The sequence below is a fragment of the Accipiter gentilis genome, chromosome 24 (assembly GCF_929443795.1).
Source record: "Accipiter gentilis chromosome 24, bAccGen1.1, whole genome shotgun sequence".
NCBI classification, from domain to species: Eukaryota; Metazoa; Chordata; class Aves; order Accipitriformes; family Accipitridae; genus Astur; species Astur gentilis.
Window position 1 is genome coordinate 15532210 of NC_064903.1, and position 21454 is coordinate 15553663.

Below are 21454 nucleotides of genomic sequence, written 5' to 3' on the forward strand. Positions count from 1 at the left end.
TATTGGGGCTGTCGGGTCGGCGGGCACAGCCCCTGCATGCCCTGCACAGTGTCCCGTCCCTGGCTGGCAGCAGCATCACCGGGGCCGGGAGCGGCAGGGAGCAGCCCCCGGCCCGAATCCTGTCTTCCCTGCCTTGCTGCCACTGTGGGCTTCCCCGCTGTCACCCCCAGGGTGCCAGGGCCTGGGGGTGAGGGCTGGGGGAGCTGGAACAGAGGGACCTGTTTCCCCTTGCTCTGGCCAGTGGGGACCAGCCATCCCTGTGCAGTGCGGCAGTGCCCATGAGACCTCCTTGGTGCAAGCAAGACCCTTCTCACTCCCAAACCAGAGGACCCCTCCCCCCCCCAGTTTCCCATTAACCACCATTTCTGCGTGATCAGTGGTGTGCGTGTCTTGTGCGAGTGCCCGGGAGGCCAGGGTGCGTGGTGTCAGGGATGGCCACCCCAGCTGGCCAGCTTGCCCTAAGTACCAGGGAAGACAGAGGCCTGATGACCCTACAAGTCAATATAGCTCTCTCAGCCCCATCCCAAAACAGGGTACCCCAACTGGCCCCCATGGTCCTTTTTCTATAGGGTTTGCCTGGGACCAAAGGGTTTAGCTTTCCTCTCTCATTTCTGTTCAATGTTTACACCCCTTTTCTAACCGCTGCTCCCGCACGGCCAGGCTGGGGCTCAGCCCTGCACCCTCCGACCGTGGTGTCCCTGGTCCCGTGCCCTTCCCCAAACTGTCCTGTTTGGCATGTGATTGAACCGACCAATTCTGCTCCTGTAGCACGTGTCACTGATGCCTGTGTGTCTGTACCACCCCGCGCGGCACTGCCGGCGGCGGCTACCATGGATGCATGACAGTGAGATGTTTTGCACTATTTTGAATTTTTTGGGCTCTGTAAAAATATTTTATTATAACTGACATTAAAAAGCACACCCTTCACTGCAGCTACTGTGGGGCTGTGGGAGGGCAGGCACCCAGGGGCTCTTCATCCCCACTCCCACCCCAATCCAGCACTTGCACCTTTAAGGTTAACACCAAATAAATAGTCCAGGGATGCTGCAGCAACTCTGTCTGCACTCAGCCTCCCTGAGGGCTGCTCTTCAGTGCACCCACCCTTTGCAAAGCCAAGAGCTTCAAGACAGGGGTTAAATGGAACTGGGACAGACCTGTCCTGAGAAGTGTCACTCTATTCTCAACCACCACCTGCAAACTCCCAGGCACGGGAGTGACTAGTGACTGCTAACGTGGCCTCACGAAGGGCAAACCATGCCTCGCTAGTGGCCTCCCACAACGGAGCGACTGCATCAGTGGACAAGGGAAGAGCTATGGATATCATCTACCTAGACTTTCATAAGGCTTTTGACACAGTCACCCAAAACCTTCTTGCCACTAAATTGGAGGGATATGGATCACTCCCTGGTGATACGGATCACCAGGGGCCCTGGTGCCCTACAGGGAGACCTGGGGCTTTTACTGGGCTTTTGCTGGGGCCTGGGCAGGGGTCCGCTTCTCTCCAGAGAGCCCTGGGGCTTTTGCTAGGCTTTGACAGGTTCTGGCTGGGGCCCTGATGACATACAGAGCCCCAGAGCCATCACCAGGCTTTGCCCTAAGCCTCAAGGGGGTCTGCAGCCCTCCAGAGTGCTTCGACTGGGCTTTCACTGAGCTTTGACAGGGACCAGGCAGGGTCCTGCTGCTCTCCAGAGTACTCTGGAGCCTTTGGCGGGCATTGTCAGGGCCTGGGTGAGGCCCTGTTGCCCTCCAGAGAGCCCCGGGGCTGTTGCTGGGCTTTGCTAGAATCACAGAATGGTTTGGATTGGAAGAGTCCAGCTCTATCCAGCTACTGGGAACTCTTGTCTTTTCCCAGTGATCCCTGGGAGCCCTTCTCGAGGCTTTCTGGATTAATGCAGCACCATCCCTAGCTTTAATCATCAATACTGGGGCTCCTGTGCCCATGTAAAAAGAGCGAGAATATCTATCATTTACCACTAATGGTATACAAAGGCTATCACAAATATTTATTCCAAAAAGTCTGGCCACTTGGGATGGGTCATGGGAGCTCACTGGCCTGGGGGTTGGGAGTTCTTCCCTTAGTTTCTCGATAGTGGGGCTGGAGAAGCAGACAGGACAAATTTATCTAGCACCTTCCCAACATGCAGGCCATTGGTGCAATCCCTTCCACATTTATCCCATATTTCTATCAGGCGGGTGTGGGGAGCCTGTTGAAGTGGCCTGTCATAAATCCTGTTTCTTCCAGGAGGCCCCATAAACGTCTCTGTCCTGGGTCTCACTCCTGTCAGTCAGGGGGTCCTTTTATGTCAGATTGATTGGTTTTAAGGAGGAGGTTTTGAATATTTTTGTCCCTTACTCTTATGACTGGTGAGGGCCCCACTGCCCTCCAGAGAGCCCTGGGCCCTTCACCAGGCCTTGCCAGGACCCACAGGGGCCCTACTTCCATAAAGACTGCTCCAGGGCTTTTCCCAGTCTTTTCCAGGGTCTGGGCAGAGCTCTGCTGCCCTCAGGAGAGCCTGAGGGACTTCACTTGGCTTTGACGAGACCCGCAAGGAGCCCTGCTTCTCTCCAGAGTGCTTTTGCTGGTGTATTGGGTTTATGTGGAAAGGTTTTGGGACCTGGGGGAGCTGCAGGGCTGGCTTCTGTGAGGCGTCGGAAGCTGCCCTGCCATGTCAGACGGATCCGGTTCCAGCCAGCTCCAAGATGGACCCGCCGCTGGCCAAAGCTGAGCCGATCTGCGACGGTGGTAGCGCCTCTGGGAGAATAGATTTCAGAAGCAGGGAAAACCGCTGTGTAACAGCAACCGGGAGAGAATAATGAGAATACGTGAGAGAAACAACTCTACAGGCACCAAGGTCAGTGAAGAGGGAGGGGGAGGGGTTGCTCCAGATGCCAGAGCCGAGATTCCCCTGCAGCCTGTGACGAAGACTATGGTGAAGTCCGTGGTGAGGCAGGCTGTCCCCCTGCAGCCCATGGAGGTCCAGGGTGGAGCAGAAGCCCACCCTGCAGCCTGTGCAGGACCCCATGCCGGGGCAGGTGGCTGTGTCCTAAGGAAGCTGTGACCCTATGGAGAGCCCGTGCTGGAGCAGGCTCCTGGCAGGACCTGTGGTCCCACAGAGAGGAGCCCAGGATGGAGCAGGCTTTCTGGCAGGACCTGAGGCCCCGTGGGGGACCCACAATGGAGCAGTCCATTCATGAAAGACTGCAACCTGTGGGAAGGACCCATGCTGGAGCAGTTTGTGAAGAACTGTCTCCCATGGGAGGAACCCCATGCTGGAGCAGGGGAAGAGTGTGAGGAGGAAGGCGCAGCAGAGACAACTTGTGATGAACTGACCGCAACACCTGTTCCCCGTCCCCCTGTGCCACTTGGGGGAGGAGGTAGAGAAGTCAGGAGTGAAGTTGAGCCTGGGAAGAAGGGGGGGTGCAGGGGGGGGAAGGTGTTTTAAGATTTGTTTTTATTTCTCATTACCCTACTCTGATTTGATTAGCAATAAGTTAAACTAATTTCTCCATGCCGAGTCTGTTTTGCCCGTGATGGTAATTGCTGAGTGATCTCCCTGTAAGTATCTCAACCCGTGAGCCTTTTGCCGTATTTTCTTCCTCTGTCCAGTTGAGGAAGGGGAGTGATATAGAGTGGCTTGGTGGGGACCGGGCAACCAGCCTAGGTCAATGCACCACAGCTAGGCTTTGCTGGGGCCCAGGCTGAGCCCTGATGCCCAACAGAGAGTCCTGGGGCTTCCAGTGGGCTTTGCCAGGGCCTAGGCAGGGCCCTGCTCCTCTTCAAAGTGTCCTGGGGCTTTCGCCAGGCTTTGCTAGGACCTGGTTGGCCCCCTGATGACGTACAGAGAGCACGGGGGCTTTCACCAGGTTTTGCCATGGCCTCGACAGTGCTCTGCTGCCATCCAGATTGCCCCAAGGCCTTCAGTGAGCCTTGCTGGAAGGGGGCCCTGTGCCCCCAGGAGTGTCCCAGGGGCTTTATCGGGTGACATAAGCAGCCCTGCCTAGCTACAGAATTCCCCAGGTCCTTTTCCAGGCTTGCAGTTGCGCAGGTGATGCCCTGCTGCCCTCCAGAGAGACCCCTGGGGCTGACGCTGGGCTTTGCTAAGGGGCTGGTCAGGGCCCTGCCGCTCTCCAGGGAGCCCTGGGGCATTTGCCAGAACTTTCCAATGGCTGGGAAATGCCTTGCTCCCCCCCGGGAAGATACCCCCTTGGTGCAAGGACAGGGTTAGGATACAGGTACTGGGGGGCAATGCTGGTGTCATTTTGGTGTTTATTTTTGGTAGGTGGATTATAACTGGGCAGGGAGAAGAGTATACCGTGTTCGCTGCTGTTTGACCAGTCAGAGCATGTCATGCCATGGGGGTGAGGAGGAACAAACAGCTTCTGGGGGTCGTTGGCAGCTTTCTGGGTGCCGGCAGCACTGCCTGGACAGCTCGGGTACCAGGAGGTCTGTCCGGGCTGGCTCTGTTAGGGCAGGAGAGATGCTGCAGGCAGCCCCCACCAGTGCTGCAAGGTGCCTGGAGGCCATGCGGCCCAACGAAGGAAGTGCCAGAGCTGAGTTTCGGGAGCAGAGGCTGTGAGGGGTCGGTGTGTGCAAGCTGCCACCCGGCTATGCCTGGAGGTCTCTGCGGCTGTGTGCAGGGGCAAGCTTTGCTCCGGAGTGGTTTGAGCGCAGCATTTATGCCCAAAACAAACACTGTGGATCACTGTGCTGGTTTTGGCTGGACTGAGTTAATTTTCTTGACAGTAGCTATGTTTTGCATTTGCGCTGTGACGTTCATGTTCCCCTACCTGGGGAACATTGGTGGGGGCATGCCAGGGGTCCGTCCCAGGTGTGGGCAAGCATCATGGGGCAGCAGGTGGGCGTCCTTCCCTGCAGCGTCTGCCAGTGCGAGGGGTATGGCAGCAGTTAGGAAGAGCTGCAGGGACCCTTCCCTTGCACCTCAGATCAGCCAGGCTCTGGGAGCATCCCTGACATGCTCAGAGCCTGAAGGAGGCTGAGGAAGAGCTGTCGGAGGGACCCGGAGCTCTGCAACACTTGGACATGAGCTTGACAGAAGCTCCTGGGGGGCAGGGTCTGCCACTGCACCCAGTAGACCCCTGGCCTAGAGCTTGAGTGCTGTAATGTGGGGGATGTGGGAGGGACAGGTCTCCTCTGATCCCACAGAGCTGCAGAGGGAGAAGGAGAAAATATTAGGGGGCCAAGGAGGAGCCCTCTCCCCTCTTTGTGTGCTCCCACCCTGGGCAGCTCGCTCACCCCGTGCCTGCGGCTTACATAAGCCAGTTGTGGATGGGGCAGAAGTTCTTGGTGAGCCTGATGGCGAAGATGATGTTGGGGACAAGGAAGAAGGTGTAGCACCCTTGGCTGAAGCAAAGGGTGTTCTGTGAGGAGAGAGCACGTGGGTCCCTGCTCGGCTGCGCAGGGAGAGGCAGCCCCCAGGATCTGGAGGAGTTTGGAGAGCCTTGTGGTAGCTGGTCCCCACGGTGTGGGGTGCCGGGGCTGCTGTTGACCCTGGCTGCCCCAGATTTATGCTGATGTGCCCTACCAAGTGCAGGTCCTGTGCAAAGTACCGCAGCTCTTTCCTCCTGAAGCAGCCGATCTGGACAGAGAGAAGGCAGCATGGAGGGCAGGTGCCGTGCTTCCCAGCCTGGCTCCAGCCCTGCTCCAGCCAGCTCTGGGCTAATGTTGGGCTTGGAAATGAGGGCTGGAGGCTTCAGGTGCCCCCTGCCCTCTTGCAGCACCCCTTTCCCACTCTTTCTTTCTCTCCTTGGGGAATTTTGTCCCCCCTGATGGCTAATCTGGCCCTGGATCACCTGCCAGAGGATCTGCTGGGCTTGCACAGGCAGCCAGTCCTCCACTGAGGCTGTGGTGGCCGGTGTCTTCTTCTTCACCCATTCCTGGGGAAGCAGAGGAAGGGCAAAGCATCCTTAGAGCACCAAGCAGCAGAACGAGTACCCTGGGGGTGCCAGGAGCAAGGCGTGCAGTGCTGTGCAGCACGTGCCAAGATTTGAATTGGGTCTGATTGCCAGAGGGCAGGGAAAGAGGGCAGAAACCTCGCAGGAGCGAGTGAGATTAAACGCTGTGGGACGGCTCTGCTGGGGACACTGAAATACTGTGAGCACTGCAGGGGGATTTCTGATTTGCAGCAGCAATTCTAATCACTAAAGGAGACCAATCCTCCCCAGTTGGCTTTCCATCACCCTGTCACTGGCTTTTTGGGGCGCTGGCTGGTGGGACCCTGTCCTGGTTTCAGCTGGGATAGAGTTAACTGTCTTCCTAGGAGCTGGTACAGTGCTGTGTTTTGTGTTCAGCATGTGAAGAATGTTGATAACACTGATGTTTTCAGTTGTTGCTCAGTAGTGTTTAGACTGAAGTCAAGGATTGTTCAGCTTCTCATGCACAACCAGGGCACCTGACCCAAACTGGCCAACGGTGTATTCCATACCATGTGACGTCCCATCTAGTTTTAGGAACTGGGAAGTGGGGGGGGCGGGGATTTCGCCACTCGGGGACTGGCAGGGTGTCGGTCGGCGGGTGGTGAGCAATTGCCCTGTGCATCATTTGTACATTCCAATCCTTTTATTACTACTGTTGTCATTTTATTAGTGTTATCATTATCATATTAGTTTCTTCTTTTCTGTTCTATTAAACCGTTCTTATCTCAACCCAGGAGTTTTACTTTTTTTCCCGATTTCCTCCCCCATCCCACTGGATGGGGGGGAGTGAGTGAGCAGCTGCGTGGTGCTTAGTTGCTGGCTGGGGTTAAACCACGACAGACCCATAAGGTATGTCATGAAAATTCCCTTCTCTAACTATTATATGAACCAGTCTTTAAAGTGTATTAACTTTTTTGAGAGAGAGAGAGAGAGAGAGAGAGAGAGAGAGAGAGAATGAGTTCACATTATACACTGTAATAACATGATGAGGTAGTGGAATTTTCCTGGAGACTTTGGTATTGGTCATGCTTAAGTAAAACAAACTAAAGGACAGCCTGGCCCTGGAGATAAGGACTTTGCTTCATGAAAGCTTAGAGCTGTCCGTGAAGGAGAAAGGATACTCCAGGACAATCAAGATAACACCAGCATCCCAGCCTCTCTGACATGTATTTGAAACCCTCCCACTATCATATATTTTTTTTATTATAATGGGAGGCAGATAAAGTATAGTGAAGAGGTCCCTGGCAGATGAATTGTTGCTACACTGGAAGTTTACTGATGGGATGGCTGGGTCATCAAAAACCTGAGCCCTGTTTCAGGAAATTTGGCCAGAAGTGACTGCCTTTGGTGATGCGTACCAAACGTGGCCACAGTCTGGTTCTTTTGATGATATTAAGCCGAGCCATTTATACCAGCAATTGGAGCATTGTTTCCCATCACAAATGCACTATTGGTATATCTGGGACAATTACTGGACTATTGGTAGACCAAGTATCAAAAAAAAAAAAAAAAAAAAAAAAAAAAAATCCCTTCCCGAGCAGAGAGTAAGCAAAGATCTCTGAACAAATGGGAAAAATAAGAGTTCTTTACATTCCAGAATTTGTAAGTATCAGAGTGAAGCTTCCCATTCAGGTCAGAAATTGAGTAATATCTCTGTCCAGATGGGAAAAACAGGGACATTCCACATTCAGCTCCACCTGCCCATCTTGATGCTCTTCTTTCTGCTTTTACTCTGGTTTCTGCTCCAGCTATGGCTATGACTTCTTGTTTGCAAGCACCTCTCTGACAAGAAATTATAGGACTGGGACTGGAACCTTGCCAGCTTTCTGTGGGAACAGTCCATGTGACATTTTCTCCCACTGATTTGGCTTTTGAGCAACAACAAGTGCCCAGACTGTGGGATGAAAAAAAAAATTAAAATTGGAGATACCATTACAGTCTCCTTGCTGATGCCATAGCAGATGCACACACCATTGCAGATGAAGATGCCATAGCAGATGCATATATCATTGCAGAGACCATTCCAGATCACACTGCAGATACAGATGAAATTTCAGGTGGAACTACAGATGGAGATGCCATTGAAGATGTTGATGCCACTGCAGGTACAAATGCCAGGGAAGATACCGTTGGAGATGCAATTGCAGCGGCAGACACCATTGCAGAAGCAGATATAGAGGCTCTTGAAGATGCAGATGCCCATGCAAATGCAGAAATAGCTGCAAATGACATTGCCCATGCAGACAGCATTGCAGATGCAGATACCACACAAATGCCGTTGCAGTTGTAGGACCTGCTCAGGTATCATTGAAGGGGATCATGCCTTTGGAGATACCACAGTAAATACCATTGAAGATATCACACCAGATGCAGATACCACTGCAGAAAGCATTGCAGATGGAGATACCATTATAGATATCACTGCAGACGCAGATGCCATTGTAGGAGCAATTCCAGAAGTTAATAGCAATGCAGACACCATTACAGATTCTGTGCAGATACCAAGCAGGTGCAGATACCATAGCAGATGCAGATGCCGTCACTGATGTCATTGCAGAATGAATTAGCATTGTAGACACCATTGCAGATCGCACTGCAGAGGAACAATCCATTCCTCAGAACATCACAGATGCAGATACCAAGCAAAGACCATCGCAGATGCAGGTGTCATTCCAGATGGAACTATAGCTGCAGATGCAGATACCGTTGGAGATGGCATTGCAGATGCAGAGAAAGTAGAAGAACAACATTTGGCTGGAGATAGATACCACTGAAGATACACCTTTGCAGATGCCAGTGCAGATGCATGTACAATTTCAGACACAAATGCAGATGCCATTCCAGCTGCAGATACCATTGCAGATGCAGATGCCATAGCAGATGCAGCTATTGCAGATGGTACTACAGAAAGAGTTTGCGGTGCGGGTACCATTGCAGATACATTATCCATGCAGGTATAGTTACGGGTACAGATACCATTAGAGACACAGATACTGGCACTATCAGAAATACAGGTACTGGTTCCATCACCCATATTGACATAATTACAGACACAGACTCATACCGAATTGCAAATACAGTTGCAGATGCAGGCACAAAATAGATAAAATTCCACGTACAGACACAATTACACATGCAATTTAGGATACAAGTACAGTCACAGATACAAGGATGCATTCAATTACACAAGCAGCAGCAGATAAAGCAAGCAACACCATTACTGACTGAGGTACCATGACAGAGGAACCATTACATGTAAAGGCATTGATACAAATACAGCTACCATTACACACAGATGTGCTGTTACAGGTAGAGGTACAGATAACTACACAGATAACTACACAGACAGTCACTGACTGGGATATGGATGAAGATACAGAGATGGATTCAAATACAATGACAGACATGGGTACAATTCCAGAGATGGGCACAATTACACATAGAGATACAGGCAGAGAAAGAACTATAGCTACGGACACTGAAACACATTCAGTACAATTGCTGATACAGATGGAGGTACAGATACCATTACACATATAGGTTCCACTATACATACAGGTTCCATTACGCACACCTATAAACACATGTAATGTGCCACTGAAGATACCACTCTACATGTAGATACCACTCCAGATATCACTGCAGATGCAGATACCATTGCAGATGCAAATGCCACTAAAGATGGCATTGCAGAATGAAATATCTTTGCAGATGCACAATTCATTCCTCAGAACGTTGCAGATGTGAACCCAATGCTAATAGCATTGCAGATGCAGATGCCATTGCAGATTGAGATACCACGGCAGATGCTCATTCCATTACAGATGCCAAAACAGCTGCAGATACCTTTGAAGAATTCAGTTCAATTGCAGATACAGGTACCATTGCAGATGCCATTTCAGCTGCAGGCACCCTTGCAGATGCAGTTAACATTGCAGATGCCATTCCAGGTGCAAACACCAATAGAGAGCATTGCAGGTGAACATACTATTGAAGTTGGAGATACCACTACAGATGCCATTCCAGTTGCAGGCATCCTTGCAGATGTCATTGCAGATGCAGATACTATTGCTGATACCAATGCAGATGAAGATACCATTGCAGATACCACTTTACACTCAAATACCATTGCATGTACCACATTGCAGATGCTATTGCATTTCACATACCAGCGCAGATACCATTGCAGATGCAGATACTTTTGCAGCTGCTATTCCAGGTACAGATATGATTGCCAGCAACAGCTTTCAGTCCTGGAACCTTCTGTGTGTGAGAAGTCACTGGACATTTTCAATTTTGGAGCTGGCCTCTGGCGAGAGTGAGGGTACTGTTAGGTGGCGAGCAAGCACAGAGCTCCACCAACTCTGGCACCCTGGGCTTGCTCTACCACTTAACCCTCTACCTTACCAGAGCTCTAAAACAGAAAGGACACAGCTCTGCTAGGGCTCCGACAAAAAAGTGGACAGGGCTTCAAGCTGTTGATGGCCCTCACATTCTCTTGGAAGTCCCTTCAGAGCTCCACCAACACTGGGGCTCTGTACTTACTGAAACGCTCATCCTCACCAGAGCCCAGCAAGAAAATGGACAGGAGCCAGCAAGGGCTCTCACACAGAAGTGGCAAGGACTGAAAGATGTTGCTGGCTCTCACCTTCCCTTGTCAGCCCCTTCATAGCCACACAATGTGAGAGTTCTGTGCTTCCTCTAAAAGCTCAACCTGCCACTTGCCAGAGCACAGCAAGAAAATGGAACAGCAGCCAGTGAGGGCTCATACACAGAAGTGGCAAGGGCTAAAAGCTAGTGCTGGCCCCGAGCTTCCCTTGGCAGCCCCTTCACAGCACTGCCAACACTTGTGCTCCGTGCTTGGTCTATAAGCAAACCCTATCACTTGCCAACACTGTTGAGGGCCAAGAGTATTGGCACCCACAGCCCCTGAGAGCTGCCTGTAGGCCCCGGGGGACACCCCAGCCTCCCTTAACCCTTTCCCTCCCCAGGAGGAGATGGGGAGGCTCTTGGGGGGGGGGGAGGGGGGGCGCGGAACACAGGGAGCCCCCGCATTCCTTCCTGGGAGACGCCAAAGAGTCCTTAGCAGCCAACAGCCAGGAGGGACCATGGCGCGGCCACCGTGGCAGCTCCCACCGCGTGGGCCCTGGGGCCCCCCGGCGCCCCAGCGTTTTCAGCCGTTTGTGCTCCCCGAAACCTTCAACCCTCGAGGTAGGGACCAGCCCCGAGCCCAGGGAAGCTCTTGGGGGCAAGAGCGGAGCTCACCGCCGGCCATGGCTCCTCTCTCTCTCTCGTAGGCTCAGCCAACCTGTACCATCTGCCCGGGCAGGAGCAGCCCTTCCCTGCGGCCTGGGCACCCCTGCCAGGGGGGGCACCCCAGGCCCCCCAGGCACCACCAGCAGGTATGGCACCCCAGTCTGCTCGGGCACCTTTGCCATCCCCGTCACACCCGTCCCCCCGGCAGTTTTCGCACGGGCGTTCAGCAAGCCCGCGGGAGCACCCTTGCCCTCGCCTGGGTGACGCGTACCCACTCAAGCCAATCTGCGGAGAACTTCCCAAATATCTGGGGCCACCTCTCCCGTTTCACCTCCTAGAAGGGAGTCTCCTCCCCAGCGTGCAACCCCGTCCCACCGGCACAGCAGCTCACCCCGTCAGGATCCCCCTGCACAGCAGCTCCCCACGCGCCTGGCGCTGAGCTGGGGGACGTCGGCCGTGGGGGATGGCTCGGTGGGTGCCCCTGGAGACTCCCCCCGGCCCAGCATGGCTCCCTCTCACCCACACAGGTCTGCAGATGGCTCCGTGTGGCTGCCTCTTCGACCCCCGGGTCTTCCATATCCAGTGGACAGCCACCAACCTGCCTCCACCGGCCGGTGCCATGCTCGGCCAAGGCACCGCTTCTCTGCCAGGGGCTGCCCTGGGGGGGCCCTGGGGCTGCGGGGCCCCCCTGGCCTGGACAGCCCCGGGGACCCCCCAGGGCCAGCCACAGTACCTTGCCCCCTACCAACATCTGGCAAGAGCGGTGGCCCCAGCCCCTACGGCGCTGCCGATGTCCATCCCCACCTACCAGCACATCCAGGGGCAGTTGCTGATGACTGACACCTCCAGCACGGCCACCCCTGCAGGGGCACCCACGGGCAGCGACGTCCCCCCCCAGCCCCTCCGCTGCCCCCCCCAACCAACACCTTGGGGACACTGCAGGAGACCTCACCGTGTCTGAGGAGATGCTGCTGCAGGAGGCCCTCAGACTCTTCGGGTGCTCCACGGACGCGGTGGGGGCCAGCCAGGGTGGTCCCAGCAGCAGCCCCGTACCTGGCCACCCCAGGGGCACCAGCGGAGAGGGGACAGGGGTGGCCCCAGCCTGCCCACTGCTGCCGACATGCAGCCCCGGCTACCAGCACATCGAGGGGCAGTCGGAGAAGATCAACACCTCCGGCACGGCCACCCCTGCAGGGGCACCCCGGGGCAGCGACGTCCCCCCGGGCAGCGATGTCCCCCCCAGCCCCTCCCCTGCCCCCCACAGCCAAGCCCTGGGGGACACGGCAGGCGACCTCGCCGTGTCTGAGGAGGTGCCTCTGGAAGAGGCCCTCAGACTCTTCGGGTGCTCCACGGACGCGGCGGGGGACAGCCAGGATGGTCCCAGCAGCAGCCCCATGCCTGGCCACCCTGGGGGCACCAGCGGAGAGGGGACAGGGGTGGCCCCAGCCTGACCAGTGATGCCGATATCCATCCCCGGCTACCAGTACATCAATGGGCAGTTGGAAGAGATAGACACCTCCGGCACGGCCACCCCTGCAGGGGCACCCCCGGGCAGCGACGTCCCACCGGGCAGCGACGTCCCCCCCAGCCCCTGCGCTGCCCCTCACACCCAAGCCCCGGGGGACATCGCAAAGCACCTTGCAGTGCCTGACGGGGAGCTTCTTGAAGAGGCCCTCGGGCTCCTTGGGTGCTCCCTGGACACGGTGGGGGCCAGGCAGGACGGTCCCAGCAGCAGCCCCGTGCCTGGGGACATGGCGGTGTGAGGGGGGATCAGATGGGGGTGAGATGGAGATGGGGGGAGTGGGGGTGGGAGGGGGGGATCAGACAAGGGTGAGAAGGAGGTGGGGGGAGTGGGAGGTGGGAGGGGGGGATCAGACGGGGTTGAGATGGAGATGGGGGAGTGGGGGGTGGGAGGGGAGGGAGGTGGATTGGTTGGGGGGGTTGAAGGGGTGGGTGGGGGGTAGGGAGGGTTTAGATCAGCTTTGTTGGGACCTTTTCTTTTGTCTTTCCCATTAAAAGCTCTTTCTCCAGAACCGCTCCGTGCCTGCGTGGGACGGGGAGGGAGCGCGGGGGGCACCGGGAAACAGCCCCCAAGAGGTGCAAAAGCCCCGCTGAGCCCCAGATCCGAGCCAGCCAGCCCCGAGGGGAAGCCAGCCCCCCCAGGCCCAAGTCACCACCAGCGGGGCAGGCGATGGTGGGGGCGGACGGGACGGGACGGGAATGGGAACGACTCCCCTGTCCCCTTCCCCAGGGGAAGCAGCCCTTTGGCAGGGATGCCGGGACAGACAGGTCCCTGCAGGACTCACGGACACGGCCCCATGGAGAAAGCAGCACGCAGCCCCTGGGACAAGGACAGACCCTGGGGGCCGGGGGGACACACGGACACACACGACAACAAGGGCTGCAAGGCCTTCGTCTTGAACCCCACCAGCCTCCCCTCCAGCGGGGACAGGGCTCGCTGCAAAGCCCTTCAAAGCCTCAAGACAATCACACCCTTCCTCGGGTCCCACCGCGCTCAGCCCCGCAGCCCAGCTTTGCCTCACCGACACAGCAAAATAACCCCCAATCACCCCAAGAATGGCGAGGGAGGGAGCTGTGGGCCAGGCAGGGGCCCTCCTCCCCTTCTCGGGCTGCACCTTGGGCAGCCGCGAGACCGGGAAGGGGGGAAAAAATCACTCTCTCAAATCTCAGCACCGGCCAGCAAGTGCCTGGAAAGCTCACCTCTCCTTAGTGCCCATTTCCCATCCCAGCTCCACAGTCCAGGAGCAAGGCAGCCCACGGCACCTTCGAGAAGCAGCCTCACCTTGCCGGCTCTGTCTTGCAGAAGGTGCAGGGTGAGGTCCCCCAGCACCGGCGGGTTGGGGGGGGGGGGCTGAGCCCCTTCCTTCAGGCAGTCCCAGGGGTGCCGCGAGCCACTCCGGACCCCGGGCAGGCGCAGTCCCGTCGGCATCAGCACGGCACAGCTCCCGGTGCTGCTGCTGCTCAGCATCTCGCCCCGCACGCTGACTCACCCCAAGCACTGGCCTTGCCCCAAAACTGGCCCCTGGAGCCACTGCACCACCACCCCCCACAGCTCTCGGGGGCCACCAAGAGTCCTTCTGCTCAAGAGGAGGACGAAAAAGGAAAGAAAGGAAAAGGAGAAGCCCCAAACCCAAACGTCAAGGAGCCTCAGTGCCGGAGGATGAGCTCTCCTCTCCCAAAGCAGCCTGGGGAAACCGTGGGCAGAAGAGATGAAGCCAGCCCTGGGCTGGCTTTGAGGCAACCAACTGTTCACCATTTCCCAGCCACCCTCCTCCCTGGTTGGAGAGCTGCCGCAGCCCATGGAAGGCAGACAGCAGGGCCCAGCTCCGCAGCACCAGCACTTTGCTTCGCAGGGACACACACAGCCTGAGCAGAGCCTGGACCTCCCCGTCCACCTCACCGCAGACAGCCAGAGCACACCCAGACACCCTCCACGTGAAGGCCACTTCCCACCCCGGCTGGCCAACGCAACGGGCTGCCTCCCTTCTTGAAGGACGGCAGCAGTTTGATGCTGACAAAGCCCATCTTCTTCTTCGGGATGTGTTTCAGGGGGAAAGCATCCTTGGACAGGTTCTCGTCAGAGAGGTGCAATTCCACCTGGGACACAACCCTCCTGACCAGCTGCCGCTCAGGGAAGGAGTAGCTGCAGTCCAAGAGATCAGCCCCCAAAACATCGCTCGCAGCGCAGAAGCTCCCGGCAAAGCAGCAGGGACACAGGTGTGAGCTGGTGGCCTTTGGGATGTGCAGCACCGCCCCGTCCCAGCCGCAACGGTCGGTGCAGATGGCGGAGTGTTGAGGAGTGGGGTTGCTCAGCTGCGCTCTGAAATGAAATCCAGTTTTCACGAGCGCGGTTGCCTTCACGCCCCCCGCATCGGTCCCTGCCACGAGTTACAAACTGGCGGCCGGAGGTGCCTCGCGTACAGAGAGCAATCTCTTTCATCAACAGGATACAGGCCGGGAGAGATCTTGGGCCTCCGGTTCACGGCGGTTGTCCCGACTCCCCCAGGCCACACACCGTTGCCACAGCGGGAGCGAGAGGCCTGCGTTCCTACCGAGGGTGTCCTTGGGAGCGCCAAATCCTCCAAGTACCAGGAGGGGATGGACTAACCCCATCCCTGCGGAGCACAAACAGCCCCAGCCTCTCCTCATCGGACGTTGTGCAGAACCCAGGCCTTTTCTGGGAGCACGCGGCGGCGGGTACCGTCTCCTCCCGGGTGTCACGCACCCAGGGCGAGCGCGGCCCCCTCCGAGGGGGATCCAGAGCTGCTGCTTTTCCGACCGGGCGACTAAAAGCCCTGACAGCACTCCTTGAGCCAGGGCTGGGGGAAAGCACGCCACCGCAGGACCTTCCTTCGCGCCCTCGAAGCCCTTTCTCCTATATCTGCGTCACTCCAGCCAAGGCAGCGAACAGAAGCACGGCCAATAGTCACAAATGCGTTTGCCACCTGCCACAAGGAGGCTGTGGCCTCGGCTTGGTCCCCTCTCGGCTTGGCCGAATCAACTTGTTCTTTTTCCCCCACCAGAAAAACACTGTTGAAAGCCAAGAGTATTTGCACCCACAGCCCCTGAGAGCCACCTGTAGGCCCCAGGGGCCCCCCAGCCTCCCTTAACCCTTTCCCTCCCCAGGAGGAGATGGGGAGGCTCTTGGGGGGGGTGGGGGGGGCGCGGAACACAGGGAGCCCCCGCATTCCTTCCTGGGAGACGCCAAAGAGTCCTTAGCAGCCAACAGCCAGGAGGGACCATGGCGCGGCCACCGTGGCAGCTCCCACCGCGTGGGCCCTGGGGCCCCCCGGCGCCCCAGCGTTTTCAGCCGTTTGTGCTCCCCGAAACCTTCAACCCTCGAGGTAGGGACCAGCCCCGAGCCCAGGGAAGCTCTTGGGGGCAAGAGCGGAGCTCACCGCCGGCCATGGCTCCTCTCTCTCTCTCGTAGGCTCAGCCAACCTGTACCATCTGCCCGGGCAGGAGCAGCCCTTCCCTGCGGCCTGGGCACCCCTGCCAGGGGGGGCACCCCAGGCCCCCCAGGCACCACCAGCAGGTATGGCACCCCAGTCTGCTCGGGCACCTTTGCCATCCCCGTCACACCCGTCCCCCCGGCAGTTTTCGCACGGGCGTTCAGCAAGCCCGCGGGAGCACCCTTGCCCTCGCCTGGGTGACGCGTACCCACTCAAGCCAATCTGCGGAGAACTTCCCAAATATCTGGGGCCACCTGTCCCGTTTCACCTCCTAGAAGGGAGTCTCCTCCCCAGCATGCAACCCCGTCCCACCGGCACAGCAGCTCACCCCGTCAGGATCCCCCTGCACAGCAGCTCCCCACGCGCCTGGCGCTGAGCTGGGGGACGTCGGCCGTGGGGGATGGCTCGGTGGGTGCCCCTGGAGACTCCCCCCGGCCCAGCATGGCTCCCTCTCACCCACACAGGTCTGCAGATGGCTCCGTGTGGCTGCCTCTTCGACCCCCGGGTCTTCCATATCCAGTGGACAGCCACCAACCTGCCTCCACCGGCCGGTGCCATGCTCGGCCAAGGCACCGCTTCTCTGCCAGGGGCTGCCCTGGGGGGGCCCTGGGGCTGCGGGGCCCCCCTGGCCTGGACAGCCCCGGGGACCCCCCAGGGCCAGCCACAGTACCTTGCCCCCTACCAACATCTGGCAAGAGCGGTGGCCCCAGCCCCTACGGCGCTGCCGATGTCCATCCCCACCTACCAGCACATCCAGGGGCAGTTGCTGATGACTGACACCTCCAGCACGGCCACCCCTGCAGGGGCACCCACGGGCAGCGACGTCCCCCCCCAGCCCCTCCGCTGCCCCCCCCAACCAACACCTTGGGGACACTGCAGGAGACCTCACCGTGTCTGAGGAGATGCTGCTGCAGGAGGCCCTCAGACTCTTCGGGTGCTCCACGGACGCGGTGGGGGCCAGCCAGGGTGGTCCCAGCAGCAGCCCCGTACCTGGCCACCCCAGGGGCACCAGCGGAGAGGGGACAGGGGTGGCCCCAGCCTGCCCACTGCTGCCGACATGCAGCCCCGGCTACCAGCACATCGAGGGGCAGTCGGAGAAGATCAACACCTCCGGCACGGCCACCCCTGCAGGGGCACCCCGGGGCAGCGACGTCCCCCCGGGCAGCGATGTCCCCCCCAGCCCCTCCGCTGCCCCCCACAGCCAAGCCCTGGGGGACACGGCAGGCGACCTCGCCGTGTCTGAGGAGGTGCCTCTGGAAGAGGCCCTCAGACTCTTCGGGTGCTCCACGGACGCGGCGGGGGACAGCCAGGATGGTCCCAGCAGCAGCCCCATGCCTGGCCACCCTGGGGGCACCAGCGGAGAGGGGACAGGGGTGGCCCCAGCCTGACCAGTGATGCCGATATCCATCCCCGGCTACCAGTACATCAATGGGCAGTTGGAAGAGATAGACACCTCCGGCACGGCCACCCCTGCAGGGGCACCCCCGGGCAGCGACGTCCCACCGGGCAGCGACGTCCCCCCCAGCCCCTGCGCTGCCCCTCACACCCAAGCCCCGGGGGACATCGCAAAGCACCTTGCAGTGCCTGACGGGGAGCTTCTTGAAGAGGCCCTCGGGCTCCTTGGGTGCTCCCTGGACACGGTGGGGGCCAGGCAGGACGGTCCCAGCAGCAGCCCCGTGCCTGGGGACACCGAGGGCACCGGCGCAGCCACCCCCAACTGGGACTTCAGCCCTTGGTCGCTGCCGGACAAGCTGCTCACCCTCGACTCCTGCATCCCCGAGCTCAGCGACACCACGCTGAGCCTCGACATATTCAACAGCGTCGGGATGGAGCCCCAGGAGCTACGGGAGGATGTGGGGATGGACCTGCCACCATCCCCGTCTGCCGCGGCAGAGCAGCCGAGGAAGAGGCAGGCGCAGAGCTCCTTGCCAACGCCACCCAGCAAGCGCAGGGCTCTGGCAGACGACATGGGGGTGTGAGGGGGGATCAGATGGGGGTGAGATGGAGATGGGGGGAGTGGGGGTGGGAGGGGGGGATCAGACAAGGGTGAGAAGGAGGTGGGGGGAGTGGGAGGTGGGAGGTGGGGATCAGACGGGGTTGAGATGGAGATGGGGGAGTGGTGGGTGGGAGGGGAGGGAGGTGGATTGGTTGGGGGGGTTGAAGGGGTGGGTGGGGGGTAGGGAGGGTTTAGATCAGCTTTGTTGGGACCTTTTCTTTTGTCTTTCCCATTAAAAGCTCTTTCTCCAGAAACGCTCCATGCCTGCGTGGGACGGGGAGGGAGTGCGGGGGGCACCGGGAAACAGCCCCGAAGAGGTGCAAAAGCCCCGCTGAGCCCCAGATCCGAGCCAGCCAGCCCCGAGGGGAAGCCAGCCCCCCCAGGCCCAAGTCACCACCAGCGGGGCAGGCGATGGTGGGGGCGGACGGGACGGGACGGGAATGGGAACGACTCCCCTGTCCCCTTCCCCAGGGGAAGCAGCCCTTTGGCGGGGATGCCGGGACAGACAGGTCCCTGCAGGACTCATGGACACGGCCCCATGGAGAAAGCAGCACGCAGCCCCTGGGACAAGGACAGACCCTGGGGGCCGGGGGGGGACACGGACACACACGACAACAAGGGCTGCAAGGCCTTCGTCTTGAACCCCACCAGCCTCCCCTCCAGCGGGGACAGGGCTCGCTGCAAAGCCCTTCAAAGCCTCAAGACAATCACACCCTTCCTCGGGTCCCACCGCGCTCAGCCCCGCAGCCCAGCTTTGCCTCACCGACACAGCAAAATAACCCCCAATCACCCCAAGAATGGCGAGGGAGGGAGCTGTGGGCCAGGCAGGGGCCCTCCTCCCCTTCTCGGGCTGCACCTTGGGCAGCCGCGAGACCGGGAAGGGGGGAAAAAATCACTCTCTCAAATCTCAGCACCGGCCAGCAAGTGCCTGGAAAGCTCACCTCTCCTTAGTGCCCGTTTCCCATCCCAGCTCCACAGTCCAGGAGCAAGGCAGTCTTTGAGAAGCAGCCTCAGCCTGCTGTAGCTGACCCTGGTTGTGCAGCCGAGGTGGGCTGCATGATCTCCAGAGGTCCCTTACAGCATTAATTCTGTGCTGCTGTGATTCTGTCCCTTTACCCCCCTATCTCCTGCCACACAGCTCCCAGTCCATCAAAATATCTTTCCTATCTGCATTAAATTGCTGATGGCCAGTTAAGAAGAGGAAGAGAAATAAATGAAGAGGACCAGGAACTTGAGGAACCAGAGAGGAACAGAAAAAGGAGGAGGAGAAAGAACAGGAGCAACAGGAGGAATTTTAACAAGAGTAATGGGTGGAGAAGGACAAAGAAGTTTAAGATTAGGAGGAACAAGAGGAAAAGCTGGAGGAAGAGCAGGGAGTATAGAAGGAACAGGAAGAATAGGCAGAACAGCACGAAAAGGAGGAGGAGGAAGAACAAGAAAACAGGAGGAGGATGAGGAGAAGGGAATGAGGAGAAGGAAGAAGAGGAAGAAAAAGCAAACAAGGTTGAGAAAAAAAGAGGTGGAAGAAGTGGACGAGGAAGAGTAGGAAAATGAGGAGGAAAAGCAACAGGATGAGGAAGACCAGCAGAAGGAGGAAGATAAATAGAAAGAACAGGAAGAGGAAGAAGAGTATCAGGAGGATAAGAAGGAGAAGAGGAACATGAACCAAAGGAGGAAGACTAAGAGGATGAAGAAAAAGAGGAAGTAGAGGTGGAGGAAGAGAGGGAAGAAGGGAGGAATAAGACACTAGGAGGAGGAGGAAGAGGAGGATGAGCAGAAGAAGGATGCAAAGGAGGAACAGCAGGAAGAGAAGGAGAGCACAGGAGGAAGAGGAAGAAAAGGATGAGGAAAAAGAGGAAGAAGAGTAACATGAGGAGGAGGAACAGGAGGACAAGAAGAACAGAAAGAGTAGAAGTTGGAGGAAAGGAAGGAGGAGGAAAAAGAATCATAGAATCATAGAATCATTTAGGTTGGAAAAGACCTTCAAGATCATTGAGTCCAACCATCATCCATGCCCACTAAACCATGCTATGGAGTACCCCATCTACGTGCTTTTTGAATACCTCAAAGGATGGTGACTCAACCACTTCCCTGGGCAGCCTATTCCAATGTCTGAAGAGGAGGAGGAGAAGTAGAAGGAAAATCAGGAGGAATAGGAGGTGGAGAAGGAGGAAGAACAGGAGGAGGAAGAGAAGGAAGAGGAGAAAGAAGAACAGGAGGAACACTAGTTGGAGGAGAAGGAGGAAAATAAAGAAGAGGAACAATGAAAAGGAAGAGGAAGAAGAGGAGAAAGAACAAGAACAGGAGGAGGAAACAAAGAAAAAAAACAGGAGTAGGAGGAGGCAGAACAGGAAGAATGAGGAGGAACAGGAAGAAGAGGGGACAAGTAATAACATGAGAAAGAAAAGGAGGAGGAGGATAGGAAAGAGGAGAGGGAGGAGGAGGAGCAGCAGGGGGAATATTAGGGGGAGGAAGAATAGGAAGAACAGGAGGAGGACAGGAATATATAGCACTGAGAAGAACTAGGAGGAAGAACAGGAGGAGAAACAGTAGGAGCAGGAAGAAACAGGAGGAGGAACTAGATGAACATGAGGAGGAGGAGTTGGAGGAAAATGAACAACAGGAAAAAGAGGAAGATGAGGAGGAACAGAAAAAAGAAAGAAGTGGAGGAGGAGTAATAACAGGAGGAGGAAGAGGAGGAACAGAAAGAAGGAACAGGGGAGGAGGAGTAGGAAGAGGAGAAGGAGGAGGGGAGGAAAAGGTTGAGGAGGAGCAGAAATTAAGAAGAAGAGGAAAAAGATGAAGAACTTGGAACAGGGGGAATAAGAACAGGAAGAGGAGCAGGAGTAAGAACAGGAGGAGGAAAAAGGAGGAGAAAGAAAAGGAAGTAAAAAAAAGGAGAAGGGAGAGAAGAAGGAAGAGGGTAAAGAGGACAAAGATAAGGGGGGAGAAGAACAGGAGGAGGAATAACAGAAGAAGGAGGAAGAACTAGAGGATGCTGATAGGAAATAGAACAAGGAGGACTAACAAGAAAAGGAAGAGGACAAACATAATGAGGAAAATAATAAAAGGAAGAAACGTAGGCAAAGGGGGAAGATGAGGAGGAAGAGTAGAAAAAGGAGGATCAAGAGGAACAGGAGGATTAGGAAGAGGCAGAACAAGAAAAGGATGAATAAATGAAAAGCAGCAGGAACTTGAGGAACTGGAGGAGAAAGAGGAAAAAGGAGGAGAAGGAACAAGAGGAAGGTGAACATGAGGCACGAGAGGAACAGGAGGAGGAAGAAGGCAAGGAGAA

General features: G+C 57.1%; 1 protein-coding gene across 5 annotated transcripts in view; it reads right to left on the bottom strand.

Annotated features, from left to right (window-relative positions):
- MBNL3 (muscleblind like splicing regulator 3) overlaps window positions 1-21454 on the bottom strand; it is a 167984-nt gene that overhangs the window by 121666 nt on the left and 24864 nt on the right. The window lies entirely within an intron of this gene.